This window comes from Cupressus sempervirens, chromosome 9 (genome assembly GCF_028749045.1).
Source record: "Cupressus sempervirens isolate cs-2001-9-10 chromosome 9, ASM2874904v1, whole genome shotgun sequence".
Classification (NCBI taxonomy): Eukaryota; Viridiplantae; Streptophyta; class Pinopsida; order Cupressales; family Cupressaceae; genus Cupressus; species Cupressus sempervirens.
The window spans coordinates 381,124,369-381,142,656 of record NC_143126.1 but is presented as its reverse complement, the minus strand read 5'-3'; positions in this window follow the sequence as shown (position 1 = coordinate 381,142,656).

Below are 18,288 nucleotides of genomic sequence, written 5' to 3'. Positions count from 1 at the left end.
CCTTTCAGCCCAACATTTATTTTTGCCAGGTGACGTGCTAGTGTATACATGTACGATTGTACCTGCAAGTCGTACGGTCAATAAGTTTGAGGGCAAGTTGGAGTTGCATTTTCATCATTTCGTCTTCAGCATTCAGTCTCCAACATTTTCTCAATCCAGGTTCTTTCATTTCAGTTTGTAGTTGCAAGAAATTCTTAGTTGCATTCAGCCAATGAGAGTTTGTTTGTAATGTGCCATATTGTAATGCTTTGAGTTGAAAATCGCATATCATATGTGAAAGCATTTGGTTATCATTGAATAAAATATATTGGCACTATTTTACATCAACTATTTGAGTAGATTTGTTGCACAACAATTTCCTTTATTTAGCATTTTACTTTCAGCAGTGTATTTAGTTTGCATGTCAAGTGTTTGACAAAATTTCATAGTTCAGTATTAGTGGTTATTAGTGGCCTATTGGCCAAGGCCCATTACAGTGGTATCAGAGTGGTGTTCTTGCCATCCTATTGGGTAAAGAGTCTTTATGCATTCTTCAGCTTTTGGGTATCACAAGTATTATACACACCGGAGAGCAGCACCTAAAGGTGAGCAAGAATTCAAAGATATACTTACTATAGGTGAAAGACAGTCACAGAGTCCACCTAGACTCCCTAGGACTGATGAGGATGAGGCTAGAAACTTCTTCCAGGCTATGGCTACTGGACAACAGGAGATAGTTCAGTCTATACGTGCATTGACTACTATGATGGAAAGAGTTACTCAGCCGAGGGATCAGGAACAGGGTAGGGGGACACAAGAGCAGGATAACAACAATGTAGCAGGTTCATAGGGTGCTCCTAGGTACAGGTCATGGACTGCAAATAGGCCTACACATCCCACATTCCTTAGAGAGGCAACCTAGGAGACAGTAGAGGATGATATGCCAGAGGACTTTCAGGATGATCTTTGAGCTACAGATGTAGAATGGCAGGCACTACCTCCACATGTTCGTGAGTTTCTAAATTTTGATCACTACATGAGTCATAGAAGAGAGCACATGAGGAGTAGCAGGTAGAACTAGAGGCCTAGAGGAGGTCAGGACAGTGAGTTGCAGCGAGTTGCTAGCAAGCTCACCTTACCATCTTTCGATGACAATGGACAGATGACAACACAAGCCTGGATCCATAAGTTAGATACATTTCTAGCATTGAGGCCTATGTCAGAGACGAATGCTATCAAGTATGCCACTTTGCATTTAAAGGGTGCAACACACAATTGGTGGTCACATGCTATGGTTACATTGCAGCATAATTAGGTGACATCCTATCAAGATTTTGTGGATAGATTGGTAGATTGCTTTGATAAGAAAGACCCGAAGGTCTTCTTCCGTGATCTTGCACAGTTGAGATAGACAGACAGTTTGGAGGTTTACATTAGTGAGTTTCAGAGATTATCAGTGACGGTGCAAGATGTGTCCAAGAGGAGGTTGGTTATACTATTCACAGAGGGGTTGTTTGAACCTCTAAAAGAGTGGATCAAGGCATTTGATCCCCCTTCATTGCAAGAGGCTATGAGGAAGGCACATAGCATGGAGCTCATAGCACCCTCCAACAGATTCACCTCCAAGAGCACTTCTTCATTCAAGGACAATAAAAAGTTTGATAAAAATAAGGGCAAAAAAGGTGACACCAAGGGTAAGTCTACTGCACCTTTGGATATGGAGACACTAAATGACTTGCATAGGAAGAAGCTATGTTTTTACTACAAGGATCCCTACAACAGAGATCATGATTGTCCTATGAGGCCTCAGGGGAAGGCCAACAGGGTTATGTGGGCTTACTATGAGGGTTCAAATTCTGATAATTCTGAACATGAGGTTGATCATAATGATGCAGAGCCTGATGCAGAAGTAGAAGCTCTAGAGACTAAGGAGAAGCCTGAGTTGCACTTTCAAGAGGCACTCTTGTCTAGCATTCAATAGGAAGGATCTTTTAGGCTGCGTGGTGTTCTAGCACGGCAGAGAGTTATTACTTTGGTTGATACAAGTGCTACGCACAATTTCATTGATGCACATTTTGTTGAACATTGTGGAATTATGACTGAGGAGTTTGAGGGACTACGAGTACAAGTTGTTGATGGTTATAGGATGGTTCAAAATTTGCCCTTATGCCTGAACGACTATGAGTTCAAGGCGGACTACCATGTTGTCAACATGGGTGATTTGGATATTGTTCTTGGGATGGAGTGGTTGCGCTCACTGGGAGAGGTCACCTTCAGATTGAAGGACATGGAGATTAAGTTTGAACTGGATGGGAAGCAACACATTTTGAGAGTCATCAGGAATGGAGACATTAGGACTATTTCCTTAAAACGGTTGAAGAGGATAGCTAGACATGATGACATTGAGTGGGCAGCCATATGTACTCTCATGCCTACACAGGAGGGACATCATAAGACAGAGTATCACCCAGATATACAGAGGTTGAGAGTGAAGTATGACAGAGTCTTCAGTGACATTCCACCAGATAGAGGAATTGAGCACATCATTGAGTTGGAGGAGGGTGCTAAACCCATGATGATTACACCATACAAGCATCCTAAGAGGTTCAAGGATGAGATTGAGAAAATTATCAAGGAGCTTCTTGCGATGGGACACATCAGGCCTAGCAAGTCTCTTTTTGCTTCTTCAGTTGTGTTGGTGAAGAAAAAGGATGGTATATTGAGGATGTGCATTGATTACAGGGTGTTGAACAAAAGAAAAATCAAGAACACGTACCCCATTCCACAGATTGATGAGTTGATTGATGAGCTTCATGGTGCATGTTACTTCACGAAGATTGATTTGAGATCTAGCTACCATCATATCAAAGTTAGAGAGCAAGATATTGAGAAGACTGCCTTTAGATGTCATTGCAGGCACTTTGAGTTTGTGGTCATGCCATTTGTGTTGACCAATGCGCCAGCTACTTTTCAGTCTACCATGAACAAGGTCTTTCGCCACCAATTGAGGAAGCATGTGTTAGTCTTCTTTGATTTTATATTGATTTACAGTCGGACTTGGCGGGAGCACATGGAGTACTTGGAGACAGTTTTGGGGATCCTGCAATCGGAGTCCTTGTACACCAAGAAGTCCAAATGTGACTTGGGCATGACAGAGCTATTGTATTTGGGTCACATCATTAGTGCAGAGGGATTAAGGATGGATCTTGATAAGATTCGTGATATTGTGGATTGGCCTACTCCAGATAACTTGACACAATTGAGAGGGTTTCTTGGGTTGTGTGGTTTCTACCATAGATTTGTCAGTGGGTATTCACACCATGCAGCTCCTATGACAAATTTGCTGAAGAAGGGAGCCTTTGTTTGGACACCAGAGGCATAGGCTTGTTTTGAGAGATTCAAGGAGATCATGACTACATGCCTTATGTTAGCATTGCCCAACTTCTCGAAACCATTCGAGCTTCAATGTGATGCATCTGGAGAGGGTATTGGTGATGTTCTGATGCAGGACAAGTACCCAATTACATTTGAGAGTAGGAAGCTCTATGGGCCAAAAAGATCATTTAGTATATATGACAAGGAGATGTTGGCTATTATGTATGCATTGGCTAAATTCAAGCAGTATCTGGTGGGTGGTAAGTTTTGCATTAAAACTAACCACAATAGTTTCAGACTTTTCCTTAGACAATGAGATCTCAGTGACAGGCAGCAAAAGTGGGTTAGTAAACTGCAGGCTTATGATTTTGACATCTCCTATGTAAAAGGGACTCAGAATGTGGTAGCAGATGCATTGTCACGAAGACCACATCTCAGTGCTATGATTCAGATATTAGAGGATTGGAGGCACTTGATCATTGCTAAGTATGCCAGAGATTCATGGGCATCTAGGATTGTTGATGGGACAGTTGTTCATAGTAGGTATACACTTGTGGATGGTTTGATTATCTACAAGAACATGATATTCTTAGTCCCAGGATCGAAGATGAAGCGTATTGTTGTGAGAGCACTTCATGATTCACCTACAGTTGGACATCCTGGATACTTCAAAAGGTACAAGCAGGTACAGGAGCTATTTACATGGAAGGGGCTCAAGGCAGATGTGTTGTAGTATGTTAGAGAGTGCCCTATTTGTCAACAGAACAAACAAGAGCACACCTTCCTAGAAGGGCTCCTACAACCACTTCCCATTCCTAACAGGAAGTGGGATTGTATATCCATGGATTTCATTACGAGCTTGCCTAAGGCCCAAGGTGAGATTGCATCTATGTGGTGGTAGACAGGTTGACGAAGTATGCACACTTATTTCCCATCACTACTACTTACACAGCAATGCAAGTGGTTGAAGTCTTTTCCAAGGAGATTTTCAGACTACATGGGATACCCCAGAGCATAGTGAGTGATAGGGACAGCAAGTTCTTAAGTCATTTTTGGCAGGAGGTGTTCCATTTATGTGGCACTGAGCTCACACCTAGCACCAATTACCACTTGCAGACTGATGGGCAGATAGAGATAGTAAATAAGTGAGTGGAGGGATATTTGAGGAACTACGTGGCTAATTAGCAAAAAGCCTAGGTTAGATGGATTTATTTATGTGAGTATTGCTATAATACTACCTATCAAATGTCTATTCAAATGACTCCTTTTAGAGCACTATATGGCTATAATGCATCGAGCTTTGTTGATTTATTTATGAGTGATGTTTCCTTGTGCTAGGGATTTGCTTCAAGAGAGCAAGGACATTGTTGATGCTCTCAGAGATAATATTGTCAGAGCACAAAATTAGCATAAGCAATATGCAGACCAAAAGAGGACAGAGAGGAGTTTTGAGGTTGGTAACATGGTTTACCTCATGCTATAGCCTTACCGACAATCTACTCTAAGGAAGAGGGGTTCAGAGAAGCTTAAGCCTAGATACTATGGCCCTTTCACGATTATCAGGCGGATAGGTGAGATGGCTTATGAGTTTGAGCTTCCAACAGACAGCAGGGTGCATAATGTTTTCCATGTGTCACGACTTAAGAAGGAGTTGGGTCAACATGTTGTGCCTTCAGTAGTTCTTCCTCCATTGGATGATGAAGGGAAATTGATTCTTGTTCCTGAGTACATCATTGATAGCAAAGAGAGACAACTCTGTAGGAGGACTATCAGAGAGTACTTGGTGAAGTGGAGAGATTTACCTGAGCAGGATGCCACATGGAAGAAAGATATTTTGCAACATCCAGCTTTGAGATTGCTTAAGGGCAAGCAATTTCAGAAGGGGCGGACTGTCATGTCCCTTTTTTAATGACATGTTATTTTTCAGTGAATTTTCCTATCATGGACTCTCGTAGGCAGATGATTTTGGTGAGAGAGTCATTCTGATGATTATTTGGGAATTGGATGGTCTATTTTACTCTTGGAGAGATGAGGTGTATCATATTGTTATTTTGTGTTATGCGGGGCCAAAATATTATAATTTTGAGTTGAGTTGTCCTTTTATTTTATAAAGTTAATTTTTATATAAAAGTGCATTATAAAAGAATTTCATAAGAATATTTTATGGATACTTCTAGAAGTTCTTAGTAGCTTCCTAGAAAAGTGAATAAATAGAGTGCTTGGCCCCTCATTTGGACATCCTATGACTTGAGTTTACACTACTTATCTCTTTGAGCATTTGTGGTGCCATCTTGGTCTACAGATTGTCATTTGATCATTAGGAACGAAGTCTCCTAAGGATTTGCATAACTAAGCAGGTGAAATATCCTTTGAAGGGTTGCACTTTGGAAGTGGTATTCAACTACTTCAAGTTGAGCTTATTTGGACATTTCTAGCAGGGTTCGATTTTTAGCCTGGACATACATTTTTGCTCACATCTCATAGTTGGTTGGGAGTTTTATTTTTATTTTCTAGAAGAATTTTCCTTTAAGCCTGGCAATTATTTCCATAGCATTTTCAGCACCTTTCAGCCCAACATTTATTTTTGTCAGGTGACGTACCAGTCTGTACATGTACAGTTGTACTGACAGGCCGTACGGTCAGCAAGTTTGAGGGCATGTTAAAGTTGCATTTTCATCATTTCATCTTCAACATTCAGTCTCCAACATTTTCTCAATCCAGGTTCTTTCATTTCAATTTGTAGTTGCAAGAAATTCTCAATTGCATTTAGCCAGTGAGGGTTTGTTTGTAATGTGCCATGTTGTAATACTTTGAGATGAAAATCACATATCATATGTGAAAGCATTTGGTTATCATTGAATAAATATATTGGCACTATTTTACATCAGCTATTTGAGTAGATTTGGTGCACAACAATTTCTTTTATTCAGCATTTTACTTTCAGCAATGTATTTAGTTTGCATGTCAAGTGTTTGACGAAATTTCACAGTTCAATATTAGTGGTTATTGGTGGCCTATTGGCAAAGGCCATTACATATTGGCTAAAAAAATTGCATGTCACTGACTAGGACTTACAATTATGACTTTAGGAAACATTTCATGAGATTTCTCTCTCCTCTTAGCAATAAGGGAGTTTGCCTTCTTACCATAGGTGGCTTCAACAGGAACTAAACTAAAATTACAAAAAAGATGGTTATTTCGATCAATTCCTCTTTTTCTGGGAATGATTTGCATTAAACTCCTTTTCAACTTAACACAAAGTGTCTTATTGCTATGATAATACCAATGACCCTAGAATTGACGTAAGAACAACACCAAGGGCAGCAATTTACTTTTTATATTTTTTGAAACAAAAAAAGAAACCCAAAGTCTCTTGCATTTGTCTCGAATTAGGAATCAAGCAAAATAAAGAGTAAGGCACAAAGTCTCTTATTGGATACTCTCAAATTTTAAAAAAAAACACTTTCAACTAAAGCCCAAAGTCTTTAGCTCTAAGTAATTGTAGCCACTGCTATCTTTTACAATTTGATCTCTGGCATCACAAAATCTTCAAAAGTTCAAATTGGTTCTGAATGCAATAGGCAACTCAAAGTCTGCACCACTAAATTCAAATCCCTCTTGATCAAAGCTCCAAAACTCACTATCAATATCCAAAAATTGTCTTCACATAACACCTTGAATCGACACAAAGTTTGAAAGCAAATTGTATCTTTCATTGATAGCAATTTAGATTTACATCCAAGCACAAAGTCTTAGAGTGCACATATAAACTGACAGAATTTTCTTGCCTTGCCAAAAGAAGATTATTTACAATGAGCTATCTCCTTTACTTAGAGAAATAGGAGAGAGAAAGGTGGAAGAAAAAGTGGAACAACCTCAACCACCTTGACTTATCTCTAACTAGCTACTTTGACTTTATTCAAAGTTGCATGCCTAATGCGATTGAAAATTAACTACATGAGTTAGTTATGTTATCCTATACTTACAACATAGATGCTCTTTACATGTAGCTTTCTTACTAATATTATACTTAAATCATATGGAAATCTAATTCGAAGTAGTCACATGGTATCAATAAGCTCTCCAAACTTCTATAGGGACTCACGTACAATTGCAACATTTGGTTCATTGGTGTGTTGTCATATCATTGTAAGCTTCATGAGTATTGCTTGTTGCTCCAAATATCTCTTTGTTACAAATCTCCATTTGATTTTGCAAATTCGTTAATAAATACTTCCAACTTGCCAATGTATTAAACACATTGATGTTGAAGTCATGATCCACTTCAATATGTAAGCAGATAACCTCTATGAACTTTGTGAGAACAACTTCTTGACTCTTGAGTCCATTATCTTTAGTGATGATTTCACATGCTAGCCCTCTAAATGTCTCTCTAGTTGTGTTTTCTTGGGTAGTTATCATGACCACATGAAAGTGTCTAGCGCATGAAAGAATGAACCTACGTTCATGAGCCACCAAGGGCAAAGTGGACAGCATATGAATATGACTTCACTTGATCCATCTCATATTCTCAGTAGCCTCAGCATTGACTCTCGCAAGGAATTATTTAATGTTCATATGAGATATGATGATATCCCACACTTCGTCACAATAGGAAAATACTTGTGATGGTGAAATGGAATTATGATACTGATCATACTGATACTTCATTCTCTTTCTTTGTGTGGGATGGGATACCTGTTCTTTATAGTTCTCTTATTCAACACCCTGTAATCAATACACATCCATAGAGTACCATCCTTCTTTTTTACCAAAACAACAGAAGACGCAAAAGGTGACTTACTTGGTTGGATGTGTCCCATTGCTAGCAACTCCTTGATGGTCCTCTCGATCTCATCCTTGAGTCAGTTTGGGTGCCGGTATGGTGTGATCATGATAGGCTTAGTGCCTTCCTCCAGCTCAATAATGTGCTCAATGCCTCTATCTGGTGGCCTGCCTGGTGGAATCTTGCTGAATACCTTCTCATAGTTGATTCTCAATTTTTGAATATCCGAATAATATTCAGTCTTATGCTGCTCCTCCTGGGTAGGCATCAAGGTGCATATTGTCACCCACTCTATATCATCATGCCTGGCTAATCTCTCCATCCACTTAAATGAGATAGTCCTAACATCACCATTACAGATAGCCTTCAACACGAGTCCTACCATCCACCTCGAATCGTATCTCCATATCCTTTAATCTCAGAGTAACCTCCTCCAAAAAATGTAGCCACTGCATCCCAAGCACTATGTCCATGTGACCCATGTTGACCACATGATAGTCTGCCTTGAACTCGTAGTTGTTCAGGCGCAAAGGTAGATCTCGCACCATCCTGTCACAACGAAGAGTATATCCACTAGCTACCTTGACTCTCAATCCCTCGAACTCCTCACTAATGAGTCCACACCTCTCCACAAATTGTGCATCAATGAAATTATGTGTGGCACCTATATCCAATAGAGTAATAACCTTCTATCCAGCCAAGACTCCCTGAAGTCTGAAAGATCCCTCTCTCTAAATACTAGACAAATGTGCCTCCTATAAATATAGCTCTAGAGCCTCTCTTTTCTCAGCACTATCTACCTCTTGTTCACCCTCTGCCTCATTAGGATCCTCATCATGGTGCTCTAAGCTATCTGAATCCAAACCCTCGTAATAAGCCCACATCACCCATTTAGCCTTCCCCTTAGGCCTCATAGGATAGTCATGACCAAACTCATACGGACCTTTGCAAAAGAAGCACAACTTCTTCTTATGCAGGTCATTAAGTGTCTCCTTATCCAAAGTTGCAGCTGACTTGCCTTTTGAGTCACTAACCTTCTCTTTACCCTTGTTGAATCCCCCTTTGTTATCTCTAAATGATGAAGAACCCTTCAAACTAAACCGGTTTGCCAGAGCTGCAAGTTCCATACTACGGGCTTTCTTCATGGCTTTCTATAATGTAGGAGGATCAAAGGCCTTTACCCACCCCTTGAGTGGTTCAGTCAATCCCTCTGTGAATAAAAAGACTAGCCTCCATTCTGAAATGTAAAGCACCATCACTGCAAGCTTCTGGAAGTCATTGATAAAATGTTCTAAGCCTCCTGACTATCTCAATAGGGCTAACTCCTGGAAAAAAAACTTCAAGATCCTTTTTATCAAACCTTTCTATCAATCTATTTATGAACTCCTGATAAGTGGTTCCCTTGTGTTGCAATGCGATCATGCCATGTGTCCACCAATCATGAGTTGCCCCGTCTAAGTGTAAAGTGGCATACTTGAGTGCTTCAAATTTTGTCATAGTCTTCAAAGATAGGAAAGTATCCACCTTATGAATCCAAGCACAAGCAGTCATTTTCCCACTACAATCAAATGTGAGTAATGCCAACTTGTTGGTGACCTATTGCAACTCACTATGTTTATCTACCTGGCAGCTCTATAGTTCAGGTACCTATCCAATGTCCATCCATCCTATACATATGCTGGTAATGAGTCCCACTCATTTCTCACTTGTCGGAGTTCATCTGCAATATCTGTTACCATAGCATTAGGTGTGAGTGCTGGAGTTTATTTCCTGAATGTAAGACGTGTGGGTCTGTCAACTATTCTAGACCGAGTCTTATGTTGTGATCTTGTTATGCTCCTGTCATCCTAGTCATTATTATGATTATTTCTCTTGTTTTCCCCAATCAAATGTTGCATCATAGCCATCATTGCCTGTGTACTTGCCTCTATTGACTGTAGAAGCCTATCTTGATGCTCTAAAGCCTCATCATCTCTCATAATTCTGAGTGAGCTTTGAGAATGTCTATCAGTCATGCTCTCAACTGTACTGGTTCCCTGTGTAAATAGAATCCTTTTGTTTTTGCTTTTGTAAACTAAATTGAATGGTGGCTGCATAAACCCTGTCAGGCTAGCAGGAAACTGCTCTGATATCATTGTAATAACCCCAACAGGTTATAACTTCTTCAAACACCAAAATTCTTTATACTTTAGTTGTTTGACATTTCGTCAAACACTTTGCAAGCAAGCTCTAATAACACTATAATAACCCCAACAAGTTATAACTTCTTCAAACACCAAAATTCTTTATACTTTAGTAACCCCTCAAAGAACTAATATTCAAATGCAATTCTTTTGGTATTATTAGTGCAAATACATGGAAATGAGATTAAACAATGATGCCAAAAAAAATTATTCTAAATTATTACAGTAAAATCATATGCTGATGAAGTACAATGATAATAGTGATGCTCCAGAATGGAAATGAATCAAGCATAGACATTGTAGCACAGCATCCTGCATGCGTACCGTAGCAATCAAAATTTATTCTCCAATTTAAGCACAAAATAGAACTCCTGAATTGAAGCTCTCTCAAATACCAAATTCAGTGGATATTTCACCACCTCAAATGGTTACAACACTGAAGAGTTGATGTTCTTGAATGGTTAGTTAAAATCGGAAACCTTAGTTTCTTCTCCCAACTTGATATCAAATGCAATTCACAAAACAGGATGATGAACAATGAAGCTCTCACCTCTTTTTATACATTTCCTTGACCCTCATAGAAGGAAATAAAATATTTAATAATTACATTCTCTAGAAGTTTCCCTCTTCCAATAATTAATGCACTTGCTAGAAGCTTCTTCCTTGCAATACAATAATTAAATAAAATATTTAATAATTGCATTCCAATAATTAATGCATTCTCCAATAAATTAAATTAATTAAATATAAAGTCACTTTTCTTTTCTTTTCTTTTTTTGACTTTTAACTTTTGACTTTATAAGAAATTAATTTAATCAATTTCTCCTTATTTCTCCACTTAGCCTTCGGAGAATGTAAAGGCTAAGAAATCCACTGATATGCTAAAAAGATGGGGACATTACGAAAAACACTTGCCAATATGTTTTACGACCTTTTTTGGAATGTTTGCATGTGAAAATTGTGCCCAAAAACCCTCCAAATGCAGGCTGCAACTTAAAAACGACATTTCCTTGTGCAAATGGATATATTTTAATGTATGCAATAGAACGGAAAATTGCCACCAATGAAGAATTTTTCAAGAGATGTCTTTAGATGTGTTTTTGGAAGGCAACACACATACAACAATGTATTCTTTCATCCCAAAAAAATGCCACTTAGAGTCTTAAGGAGAAAATTGCATTTTGAAAGGGCAAGAACATGTGCTTTAACACATGCAAAACCACCAAAACTTGCCACTCTTAACTTGATAAAGGAGAACAAGTAATTTGGAAGTAAAGACATCTAGTTAGAAACATGTAAAACCATCCAAAGTCACCACTTTGTCTTATTGGCTTTAAGGCTTAGTGGGGAACGTTTTTTTGAAGGTCATCTACATATATTTTTAAAACATATGTAGTTGAGCTCAAATTCACCACTTTTGACTTAGGCTAGGTAAAAATAAGTTTAAAAACATCATACACATGCACTTGGGTCAAACATTGCCACCTATGTCTTTGAAGAGCATTTTAATATTGTCAAAACATGCAAGTTGATTTCAAAAGTCCACTAAGTGATTATTTTAAAAGATGTATATGAAATTAGTCTTAAAAACTCCATTTAAATGTATTAAAATAATTAAAATAAACTATATATGCAAGCAAAAATTCTAACACATTCAGACTCAGATGTAAGCAAAAATGGAATACAATAAATTTAATAAGACCAGAAGATTCTTCAAATGAGTATAACCCATTATTTCACAATAGCATCCAAGAAGTAGAACATATAACCATGAATTACAAACTAATAAGGCAAAACCAGCAACTCTTATAACTCTCTAAATTACGTTATTGTATTATACAATAATACAATAATCAACACTATGAATCCAATCTTAAATACAGATTAACAGTCAAATTGAAATTCTAGAATAAGAACCTGTAAGCACTATTGAAACACCTAAAATGATGTTTCCAGGGACAATGGATTTGCGTCCACTATCTACTAGCATGAGGGGTTACATCCTCCAACTAGTTGAAAGCTGAAGCTTTCTGAGACTCTCACAAGAGAGGAAACTGAATTGAATAATAAAATCAAGCATACCCAACAATGAGCCTCTTTCCCCTTTTAATATGCAAAGAAAGACTCTTTGGCTCCTCTCTGGTTTTCGTCTTATTCCCTTGTGGCTCTTCAACTTCCCTAAGGCATTTTGTCTTGTTCCTCCTTGCCCCTTTGTCCTTTATATAACATTAAGTCGACCTTTTAATATTTTGAGCCTAAGTCTCAAAGTCAATTTAATGTTGCATAAAATAAGACTTCAATATTTCTAATGTTCCAAAAAGCGAACATTACAAATCTCCCCTCCTTAAAATTGCTCATCCTCAAGCAATTAGTACTAGGATCCCATACGAGTCTGCAGGCAACCCTGTAATCCAAATTGAAAATAATTTCGGCCATAATATGAAGCCAAATGTCTCTTTGCAATCTATCTCTCAGCTAGATCCATGGATCCCATATAACTCTCTGAAAAAACTCAACACCTACACTTGTATATTGATCAACGCCATGACCAAAATAAAATCCTCTTCCAACCATAGATACAATCTGCCAACACCTAGATCCTAAACTCTGTTATGTTGCCTCACTGCTATGATGAGATAGAAATATATCCAAGTTCCATGTATAATCCAGTAGAATATGAAGCCCTGACCTAAGTGGATGATGTAAGAAATGAACTGCTCAAAAGTTGAATCTATCATCCCATGGACATCAAAGTTCATACTGTCAGCATAAACTTGGAGAATTCTCAAACGCGTAGGTGCTATGAGTATGAAGGATGTTGAGAATCTACCCACAAACCTCAAAAAATACTCCATCGAGAACTGTTTAGAGGTTGATGAAGAAAATTCACCGAACTCATAAATGGAATGAAATCAGAAAATATGTTGGGACTAATAAAATGATAAACAACAAAAGTTGATTCATCATTCCCCTGCTGAGATTTGAATTCACTACTAGAATCTGAGCCAAGATCCCAAAGTCTGAAAGAAAACTCTTCCTCTTCATGGAAAACAAGAGATGCTCCTTCATTTAACACAAAAATAGGATTTTCAGTTGTCCAATCAGCAACAACTTCAAACAAGGGTTGTCAACAAGCTGAAAGTGTTCTGAAGTTTTGCTACTTAACCATTTGGGGCAGCTATCCAAGTCATACATTTGCTGAATGCTCTCAAGTTCGTCAATGACCTCCTGGAAGAACTCCTACCTCATTCTATTCTCATGTTCTCAAGAGTGTTCCATGAGCTTGATTTGATTTTTTGCTACCTATAGAGATAATTGAGTTTCACTCAGTGCCTCTCGAAATTCTTAAGCGTCCTATTGAGATCCTCAATCTCATCATTTTCCCTATTTGACTGTGTTGCATAAATCTCAGCAACCTTAAGAGTATAATCCTTGTCGGACAGCAAATATAAGTAATCTGATTTCATAGTCTCGAGGGTTGCTTTGACCTTCTATAAATCGGCCACATGCCAGTCACCTTCCCCTTCCCTTGGGACCTTCTTGTAGAGCTCCTCAACCAACTCGTGGATACTGTCATACTGCACCAAGGATGCCACAACCATGTCCTCACTAACCTTCAATTGATTATGTAAGGCATGTATTTCATTATCTCCCTGCTGAAATTGTTCATTGTCTTGCAATGTCATCCCCGGTTGTTCATCTAAATTCACTTTCTAAGTATCATGAATATAGGGTTCATGCTGCCAAGGTCCCAAACTATTATTACCTTGTGTGTAATCTATCTCATTAATTTGCTTGACGAAGCTCACCTCCAAGTCACCCATGAAGAAACCTGTACCTTGTGTAACATCTTCTACATGATTGTGAGAAAGCTGCAGATCATTGGTAGTTGTCAGCTCTTCTATTTCAAGACCATCCATATGATAATTCTAGTCTATCGGTAATTCTTCGTACACCCCTATTGGTTGTTCGTTTGCAAAGAGATCTTGGACCAACTCTAGATACTTTCTTTCTACCATATCAGTCATTTTTTCGGCTCGAGCTAAAAATCCACATAATCACTGAACGAAAGATCATTCTAAATTCAGTTAGGGAGTCTTTATTAATCTTTATAAATGTAGAGTATTTCTACCCTTACATCAGCCTCAAAATCATGGGCTAATTGTGTTTGTCGCTTCATATTATTTTTTAAGATTTAATCCTAGCCTTGTATTTTCCTTGTTATCCAAATGGGTGTTCTTTTAATAAGATGGAAAACTGATGTGCAAGGATCTTCAGTCAATGTTGTTGTCACAATACATCTCTGATGCCTGGATAGCCTCTTGGGGTATCTTTTTTTGTCACATTCACCACTACTGCAAATGACAACGATTTGATCTCTATAATTTGAGAGTATACAATGAGCAATTTAACACTCGCAATTTGGCAATCGATATCTACATGAACTTCTTCCTCTCCAAGAACTGTGGTTACTTACAAATAAAGAAGATTCTCTCGAATAAAGTCATGAATTTTCCTCTTGAATTTTACAAATTTGATTCCATACTCTTCACAAGAACTATTGCTTTTCAATCTGTAATTTAAATCAGCGACATGCTGTCAACTGTTGTTTTCAACAAATGTCTTGCACCACTAGCCTGTAATGCATTGGACAAACTTATGCTTAACTTTGGTTGAAGATGCTTGTTAGGAATGTGACTCAAATTAACAGTGTTTCCAGAAGATGTATTTCTCACTGTGTTAGGATCAACCAAAAAACTCTCTGGAAAATATGGATTGTGTTGGTCGAGTTTGAATCTATCATGGTCTTCTTTTGCTTATCTTATTGCATCTTCCACAAATATGTCAGACGTCTTCCTTATGTAAATATTTTATAAACTGATGGCAGAATTATATTCCAACATTTGAGATGTTAATTGCATAGTTAAGCAATTCGAGTGGAGAAGGAAGATGACAGACCCATGAATTTCCTACATGGGTTGACGATGTCAGGATTTGAAATGGAATTAATAACCAACGCCACTACCAAGACTCTGTTAATCTACTGGTGTAAGCCGTGAGATAATGCTATCAATGGACTTGCCTAAACGCCACGATACCTCTGTGATAGACTCCTCGCTTATCTCAGTCCTGTCCACTTGAGATGAAGTCACTCTATTACTGCCCTCTTGCTCCATTATGTAGATATTTGTTACTCATTGATGTTATGTTGCTTATACCCAGTAAGCAAAATACGTATCTAGACTTGGTTCAATCCCCCCGCCCCTACGGCTTCTTTATCAAACATCTAGTACTTGGCTTCAGTTATTGCAAGCATCACCAGCTGGGTGTCATAAATGTTCCACCTCTTGAATTCATAATCGCACAAATTTCTTGTGTATTCTCAAAATGCTTATCAACTACTTATTACTTCCAACTATATCCTCCAGAAATGGACGGCAAATATTCTTTGCCCTATTACTTGCTACCACTGTCAATAAGTAACGCCAAATTTGCCGAATACCTCATTCCCACTACGTGCCTCTTTGAATAAATTATCAATCACTAAATTTGGACGTTACAACATAACGTGTCTGCCTCTGACGACTCCTGGCCTGCGCATATGGACTTCAACAAAAATTATAACGTCTCTTGTATTCCACAATGGTTACAAATGCCAGCTCCCTACTGGTCTCCGTCTACTGCACACTCCTCCAACCCTCCTTGAGAAATTGTTAATGCCTTGACTCGAGGACATAACTGTCTTGTGCGAGTCGACCCGTGAGCTGGTGTAGCAACACTCCACTATCAAATTCAAGCCGATGTCGTTGCAACGCACTACTGATTATAACAACACAATCAGTCTCAATGAGTACAGAAGGTTTCTTAAATCACATTCTGATCCTCTAAGTATAGGAAAGCATGAGGAATTGACTCCAGTCATATCACGCATAAGGCATCATAACAAGAAGTAGTAGGAGTCCATTTAAATATTCAAAACTCTTGAAAATGTGAATGCTTAACCGAGGGAGGCCCCTACGAGTTTCCTTTATGGTATAAGTTTCCTCCCAACTTCATCCTTTCCAATATTCCACTCCAATTGCTATGGTAGTTTCCTTCTATCCCTATGCAAATGCAGTATATAGTCATATGCCTTCCCATAGTCATAACCCGATCTCCAACCTAAGAATGATAAAACATTTTCTCTTTTAAGTTGGTGCAACCTGTGAGTTGACACCTACAACCAATTGCCTGGGTGTCACTTTCCCACTGGTACCCCAAACTATCAACATACACTTGCATACCTGTCTCAACTGGATGTGATTGTTCCCGTATCTTCTTGCAGAGGAATTCTATAATACTGCCTAATCATTCCCTTATACACGGTCCCACTGTTACAGAATGCAATAATGGGTGAGGTGCTAAAAGGATTAAATAAGTTCCAACTCACGTAATGAATTAAAACTACGAAAACTCTCTGTGTGTTCCTACGTGCATCGTGAGGACCATAAAAACCTTCTTCTCATTCCTCAACTTTGTAGTTTTCAACCCAGCTTCCTCCTTTAATTTGTGGTACTCCTTAATGGTTTCCCAATACCAGAATTGCATCCTTGTCTCTACTCTTTGATTGATTTGACCTACAACTTAGCCTTTTCACAATGTCAATGTATCGTAAGATCTGCAGTTGAACTATATATTGTCTATACCTCTGTATGTATGTTCAATGTGAATCAATTCGTTTGTTCAATAATTTTCTATTAGATAATAATTTATCCACAATATTGATTGTATCTGTCTGTGCCAAGATTTGCAATTAGCAGACTGTGTATTATATCTTCTTTCTTATAGTTTGTCTATATGTTCAATGATATCGATCTACCTTGATCGATCTTCCTGTAGGTGAAAGTGATCGGTATGCACTATACATAATATGTAAAATAACCTCTGTGATATGTATTATCCTCTTTTCATGTCACAAGATGGCCCAGATCTATCAGTGAGAAGCAAAGCTCTAAGTTATACCAAGTTTTTAAATACATGTAGCACTTGGATTTTGAACTGACAGAAAGACCTGCAGAGCTGATTGCTTACTACAAAATAGCATATCATTATAAATGGGTGCTCAATAAACTTTTTAGTGAACTCCTCCCACTTAAGTTTTTCGCCAAAAGTGATAACTTAGAGATTTCTGCTACTAGACTTTTTGTAGAGCTGTTTCTATCAACAAACGTCTCCAAAAATATTTTCCATAGATGTACCTCAGATACTATATGGACTTTAATTCCAGATACCAAGCTATTGCAAATTAAGCTCTCATAATTTTGAAGACAATAACCACACAGGCTGGTATAAATACCACTGTATTAAACCTCACAGGTTGGCAAGACCTTTGACTCTGATACCACTGTACTATCCAGGCAAGATATTTGCTGTTGTCTCCTTTCAACAATACACTCAGAAAATAAAACCTTGCAGATAATTTCAGCACATTCGAAAACTAGTGAGCAATTCCAATAGAAATTAAATCACTTTTCTCAAATACACATCCATACTCAAATGTAAGCAAAAATGGAATACAATGAATATAATAAGACCAGAAGATTCTTTAGATGAATATAACCCATTATTTCACAATAGCATCCAAGAAGTAGAACATATAACCATGAATTACAAACTAATAAGGTAAAACCAGCAACTCTTATAACTCTCTAAATTACGTTATTGTATTATACAAAAACAATACAATAACTAGCACTACGAATCCAATCTTAAATACAAATTAACAGTCAGATTAGAATACTAGAATAAGAACCTGTAAGCACTACTGAAACACCTAAAATGATATTTCCTGGGACAATGGGTTTGTGTCCACTCTCTGCTAACACGAGGGGCTACGTCCTCCAACTAGCTGAAAGCTGAAGCTTTCTGAGACTCACAAGATAGGAAACTGAACTGAATAATAAAATCAAGCATACCCAACAATGA